Source organism: Sturnira hondurensis, unplaced genomic scaffold (genome assembly GCF_014824575.4).
Source record: "Sturnira hondurensis isolate 20B ecotype Veracruz unplaced genomic scaffold, ASM1482457v3 Scaffold0018728, whole genome shotgun sequence".
Classification (NCBI taxonomy): Eukaryota; Metazoa; Chordata; class Mammalia; order Chiroptera; family Phyllostomidae; genus Sturnira; species Sturnira hondurensis.
The window spans coordinates 14,497,417-14,504,026 of record NW_028091359.1 but is presented as its reverse complement, the minus strand read 5'-3'; positions in this window follow the sequence as shown (position 1 = coordinate 14,504,026).

Here is a 6,610-nt window from a genome sequence, read left to right as displayed (position 1 = left end):
TCAGTCCACTCCATTGAGCCACACCAGCTAAGGCTGAATGTAGCTTTTTGTTGTTTTTCCTTTTTTTTTTAAACTAGGTTTCCTTAGTAAGGCTCAGGTGAGATAATAATTGCTTTTTATTAACATTGTTTTTCTTCGCTGGGCTCTACATTCTTCATAATTTAGCCACAATGGGAAGAGCTTTCCATTTTCCCAACTTGGGGGGGGGGGAGTTTGAAACTATTGTTTTTACTTTTTGAACCATCACTCTATATCTATCATTTATCCTCAGGTGGGGATATCTTTATTTTGCTAAGGAAGGTGTAGAAGTCATACTAAGGCAGAGATTGGAGACCCACAGGGTATCTTCACTGAAACTAATTAGAAGTATTTCTATTTGAAGCAAATTAGATATTATAAATCTAGTCTGGTTCCATGTTAGGTTCTTTAGGAGGCATGTAATCACCAGCTATATTGTGAAAAAGTGTTTGTGTATATGTTTTATTTTGATGAAATTAACTGCAGAGAAGATACATGTGAGTAAACAATTAATGATTCTTTGGACCCTACCCATTAATTCTAAGTGCTCTAATGATGGGTAAAGTGGTGATATGGTACATCTTCAATAATGTGCTATGTATTTGGTCAGGGGTTTGTAATGCTGTGTTTATAAAAAGGGGAAGTCCTTTATTGGGATTCTCCAAGCCCTTTTAGCATTCTTACGTGTTTGGGGTTTTTTTGGGGGGATCTCTATTCCTTCACCCGTGGTTAATTTTGATGAACTGGCAATGAAATTCATTGATGCCCATCTTTGATAAAGATGAAGGATAATGTGTCCTCAGTGTACTACACACATACCAGTAGTGATTATTTGGGGGAGGGGCCATTGTTTAGTTTTGCTGGACTTAAAAACTTAAAAGGTAAAGAAAGGTAACAGCATTCTTGCATTTGGTTTGCATTTGTTACTAACTTTTCACCAAATTAGTTGTTACAATGTAGCTTATTCTCAATATTTACAAATAGTTGAGTTGGAATAAAAATAAAATGTGCAGCATCATTTCCCAATTTCTACTGATAATAAAACAAGACCGCTACCCAAGTGATCCAACAGAAGAGCTAATAAAGTTCTGTAAGTTAGAGTTAGAAAAATACGGGGTCTGTAGTTAATGAGCAGAGGCTCCTTTTTTTTTTTTTTTTTTTAAGATTTTATTTATTTATTTATTTATCTCTAGGCGGGGGAGGAGAGAGGGAGAGAAACATCAATGTATGGTTGCCTTTTGTGCGTCCCTTGCTGGGAGTTGGCCTGCAGGGAACCCACCTGCAACCCAGGCATGTGCCCTGACTGGGACTCGAACCGAGATCCTCTGGTTCGCAGGCCCGTGCTCAATCCACTGAGCTACACCAGCCAGGGCTACAGAGGCTCCCTTTTGTCTCTTAGTTTGTTTCTGTACTTTCAGGGGAAGCAATAAAATTTCCTTTTCAGCATATGTTTTTGTAATTTAAAATCTCTAGAAAGTGAAATGAAAGTTTTTGAAAGTCAAATTTAAAACTTAAGAATTGTTTGCCTCTGTGGGGTGTGTCTACATATACTTAAATTTAGAAATTAATCACATTGAAGAGATTATTTTTTCTATGTATTATGTTCCCCCCTGTTTTTAGAGTAAGAAAGCTTTTTACATAATACACATTGGAATACATAGTTTTATTAAAATTGAGCTGTGTCCAAGAGGTATACAGTGTCACTAACTCATTCTCTTAAGGTTATTCTAAATTTAATAGCCATATTAAGGTAATATTTGTAAGACGTAGGGAAATTTTTTAAAATGTATTAATGTCAGGCTCTGAGGAAATTTAATGCACATTGACTTTTTAAAGTATGGATTGAACTCCTCAGTTTAATACAATTTGTGTTTTTGTTAACTAGCAGCAGAATTTCAGCATATGCTACTTACTGGTAGAGAAGAAAAATCCCACAGCCCTGCCAGTACAGGTTAGTTTAATCTGTAAGTACCTGATGTTCCTATTTTTTTCAAACATATCCATATAACCCACACAAGGAAGAAAGGGCAGTTGCTTTAATGTGAGTGTAACAGTAGATCCATTAGACACTTTCAAACACTCAGTACTTGGGCCAATTAGTTCTAGGTTTGCTAGCCTCCTTTATTATTTGGTTGTGGTTGAGCTTAAATAGATCTACTGTACATAAAAAAAACAAGACAGTGAAAGTTTCTGTTGGCTGTATGTTCAGTTTGGTATGTAATAAGAAGTGCAGGGATTTGGGTCCAGAGTCTTTTATTTAAGCTGCTACTTCAGTGGTATTTATTTATCTTTGGATTTTTTACGGTATGAATCAACCTAAAAAAAGTTAAGTTTTCTCATCTCTAGCAATGATGAGTGGTATTTTGTTGTTTGTGTTCTTAGCAAATTTGTTGTAAGTGCTAATTTAGTTCACCTTTGATAAACTATAACCTATTTTGTTTGGTTCATTTTACTTTGAGCCAAGAATAACAAACCTTACTTTTTAATATTCAAATGAAAGCTGACTACCCATCAAGAAATCTAGACAGATTCTTCGTTTATTTCTTTTGAGGGGCAGTGGGGATGTGATAGATAGTAAAAGGTGTTAATTAATTATTATTATTTTCATTGGTTCTATCAGAGTTTGTTAGTGTCTTAATCCATCCATGAGAGATTTCCTTTAACCTTTAAATATTGTACTCTTGTGTTGATAAAAATTTAAAATGCTGAGAAGAATAAAGCATAATTTTATATTATAAAAGCCTGAGCCATCCTTTCAGTCTGTATCATTGACTAGGATGCTTGGCTTCCTCCTTTACCACCCAAGTGTAATGATGTCTAATTTGAGTGAGAGAGTCTGTCTGTGAAAGTATTCCTGTTAAACCGGGGTGGTGATTAGGCACTAAAAACACATTATCTTAATGTTGTTTTCTACAGAAGTCATGCGTTGAGTTGCATTTTTAAAAAACGTCAACTGATGAAAAAATAGATTTTATAAGATACCCACTTGGTTTTTAATAAAACATTGCCTAAGGGCTTAAGTTTCATTGCCTTTCACAGTTTAATCTGTATAAGAAATGGCGTAAATACAGTGGAAATCATTTTCCTTAAAACCATCTCTTTAAAGCTGCCTTTCTGGTGAGTACTGTTTTATACTTTTGTATGTCAGTTTTCTTCTAAATTTACCCGAAAGGGGGCACTTTCATCAAAGAGTGAGCAGTTTGAATTTCTGCACTCTTTAGATATTACCTGAATTGGGACCACTAAGAATAAGGTGATTGTTTTACCTCCTGACATTTCCTTAGTAATCTTTGTTCACTTTTTTCTGACCTTCATGTAACAGAATATAAGTACCAATAGTGAAATGGGGGGGGAGGAGTTTACTCAAAACTATGTAGCATTTATCATTTTAAGCTTAAGATTTTCTTTTTAGTTGACATCCAAAATATTTTTCTCTGTGCTTTTGGCTTCCACATTGCATAGGTATAAAATTTAAATACCAGAATTCCTGTCCTTGTTGAGGCTGTTGTTGCAATGATTTGTGAGCAGTTAAGCTGTGGGTAAGGTTGGAGGAGGGCTGGCCTAAAATATGGTAATGTAAGCTAATTGATTACTTTTGACTCAGGCTTGAAAATATCCACTGCATTCTTAAATAACTAACCTTGCATGAGAAACTTGATTTGGAAATGCTGGTTTCTGGGACTGTGTATACAACCAGTGAAAATTGGCCTCTGAGTATATTTTTAATTTATCTTCCCCTCTAGTCTTAGCCATGTCTAGCTAATGTCAGTATACACTAAGGATGTTTTCACATTGTATCTTCTGCTGATCTTTGTAAGCCAACAATGAACAGTCAACTCCAGTGCTTTTTAGTATGAACGGTGATAGTTTTCTACAATCTGAAAATTGGTATCTGTGTGGTGATGGAAGTACTGAACAGCGTATGGACACTTAATTTATATCTTTAAGATTTAAAGTGGATTACATTTTAAGGAACTGTGTCCTTTTCTAGCAAGGATAAACAGACATTGAAAATTTGGTAAGTATTTACTTTAAATGCATGTGGTAGTGATGAGAGTAAATAGCCAAATTTCTGTAGTTTAAGATAATATGTAGGCATGAATAAGAATTCTTGAATCTCCTTTACGACCTAATGTCTGTGTGTCTAGTTAGCAGTTTTATAAACTTGTGTGCACAATGATTAAATTGAAATGTACCTTACTCCTTTGTCTGGCTTGTTTTCTTTTTCATTTTTGTGGTACTTTAAATACTAATTTTATATTCCAAGCTTTTTTCAGAGTAAAAATAAGTGACTGGTAAAGAAAATATCTCCAGGAAGAATTATTTATGTGTCCCTATGTAAAAACCCAGTGATGACTTTCCATTTACTTAAACCTTCCATTTTCTAGCTCTAGTTAAAAGTGACTATAGGCAGCTGATCACAAAAATGGTGCAGAGGGTGAATCTTTGTGCTCTTTTCGGAATGTTTGTAGGGATCATTGTATTACAGTAAAATGTTAATTCATTTCATGATTTTCATGGAAACAGCTTTTTAAATTAAGAGGGGAAAAAGGTGGTCAGATTTGGAATTTTCCTTCTCCCTGATACATTGTGATTAGTAAGAGGATAGTATATGGGAATTAAAGTGAAAATATTTCATCACTGTACCAGGGAAGGAGACTTATTTCTTAGTATGTCCGTTTCTTTCCAAAATAGCATATGGCATTATTTTGTGAAGTGGTACAAGATCCCAAAGGGTTTTGTGATCCCAAAGGAAAGAGGAGGCCCTTACCTCAGTTTAAAACCTGGGCTTTGCTCCAGCATTGTACTGGCAAGGAAGGAAAGAAGAACAAAGAATACATGGGATGTGATGGTAAGGACTGAAGAGAAAAAACAAAAGAGAGGGTAGACCATGTTAGGTAGACCATGATTAAGTAGTCTAACGAAACAGTGTGAATAGGGACGTAATTTTTAGTGTAAGTAAATGAACTCACTAATTAAGGTGGTAATTAGCCTAAAATTTAACATTAAGCCCTGGCCAGATAGCTCAGTTCGTTAAAGTGGCATCCTGATACACCAAGTTTTTTGTGGGTTCTATTCCCTGTCAGGGCACATACAAGAACCAACCAATAAATAAATGGAGTAAGTGGAACAACAAATCTGTGTTTCTCTCTCTTTCCCTGCCTCCCCCTTCCTCTAAAATAAATGAATAAAAAAATTAACATTAAAACTCTGGAAATTAATCATTGCATTTTGTGGGGTGTAATTTTTCCACAAGGAATATTTAGTGCATTTTGATGTATCACCTGGAAGCTGGTGCAAAAGAAAAGTGAAATGGATGATCACATAGTGTTAACTCATGTTGAATTTTTAGTTCACTGGTGGGGTTTGGGGGTAGTAGAAGTTCCTTAGCTATGGCACCATGTAATAATTAGAATTGACAAGGGCACTGAAGTTTTTTGTTTCTCTTTTGAGGTGGTTCGGTGGTAGGTAGTTGCTGGGCTTTGAGAAAACCAAAACCACCATTTGAAAAATGGTGTGTTATTTCCAAGGCCGTAACAATTTTAAGTTTTGCGTTCTCATTTAATAAAAGTCAAAGGATTTTTGCTTCTGCGTTATAAAATGCAAGTCTCTTTTTGTTCCAAGATTATACGTGGCCATTAAGACCATTTGATTCTCTGTTGTTTACAAAGGTGAATAAAATTTTTATTATGTGTGATATTTGTCTGAGACCATTTTATGACGAACAAGTAGTTTTTTAGAATGATGGTAATTTTCTAGAAAAAATTGCTGTGAAAAAGGTTAATTTTGTCAACCACTGGATATTGCAGGAGTGGAGTGTGGGGGCAAGCAGTTACTGAAAACCTAAAGCTTTTATATAATAAATGCATATAAATGCCTGTATAGCTCAGACATTAATCAATGTACAGATAGACAGGAAGTGCATCTGAAAAGGGATCATGGAGCTGAGGATTTAAGAAGCCAGCCCTTGGGGAAAGTCTTGGGAGAAAATATTAAGGCAGAAGGAATAGTAGGTGCAGAAACTGTAAGATGGAAAAGCTTACCACCCTGGAGAAACAAAAAATGGAAATACGAGTGGTGGGTTGGGAGGGTGTGTGTTCTGTGGAGAATGGGAAGATGGATGGGCCAAACACAGGACTGTGTATTCCAATGGAAGTCACTGAAGGACTTGAAACTGGTGAGTGATACATTGTTTACACTTTCTTAAAAGCTCATTCTAAGTTGTGTGCAGGTGGTCAGTTGGTAGGTGGTTACAAGGCAAGAAGAACCTGGCTCAAGACAACTGGTGTCATGCGTTTGACTGGAAGGTCATTGGGGAGCTTAAGTGATGCCAATCCTTTGTAAGGAGAGTAAAACGCAAAAAGATTTGAAATTTACATGTGCTTTTGTCCACATCTGATCTAAAAGACTAATTTAGGAAATTTTTATTGAGTAGTAAGCCATTTTTTTTTTAATACGCAAGTCATCTTCCATTAAGTCTAAGAAATGCTAACAAGAAAATGCCTGTAACAGAAGTCGAGTTTGAAGAAGGGTAAACACCTGCTTTGGGGGAATGGTGGCATTTGAACTAGGTCTTAACAGATTGTTAGGG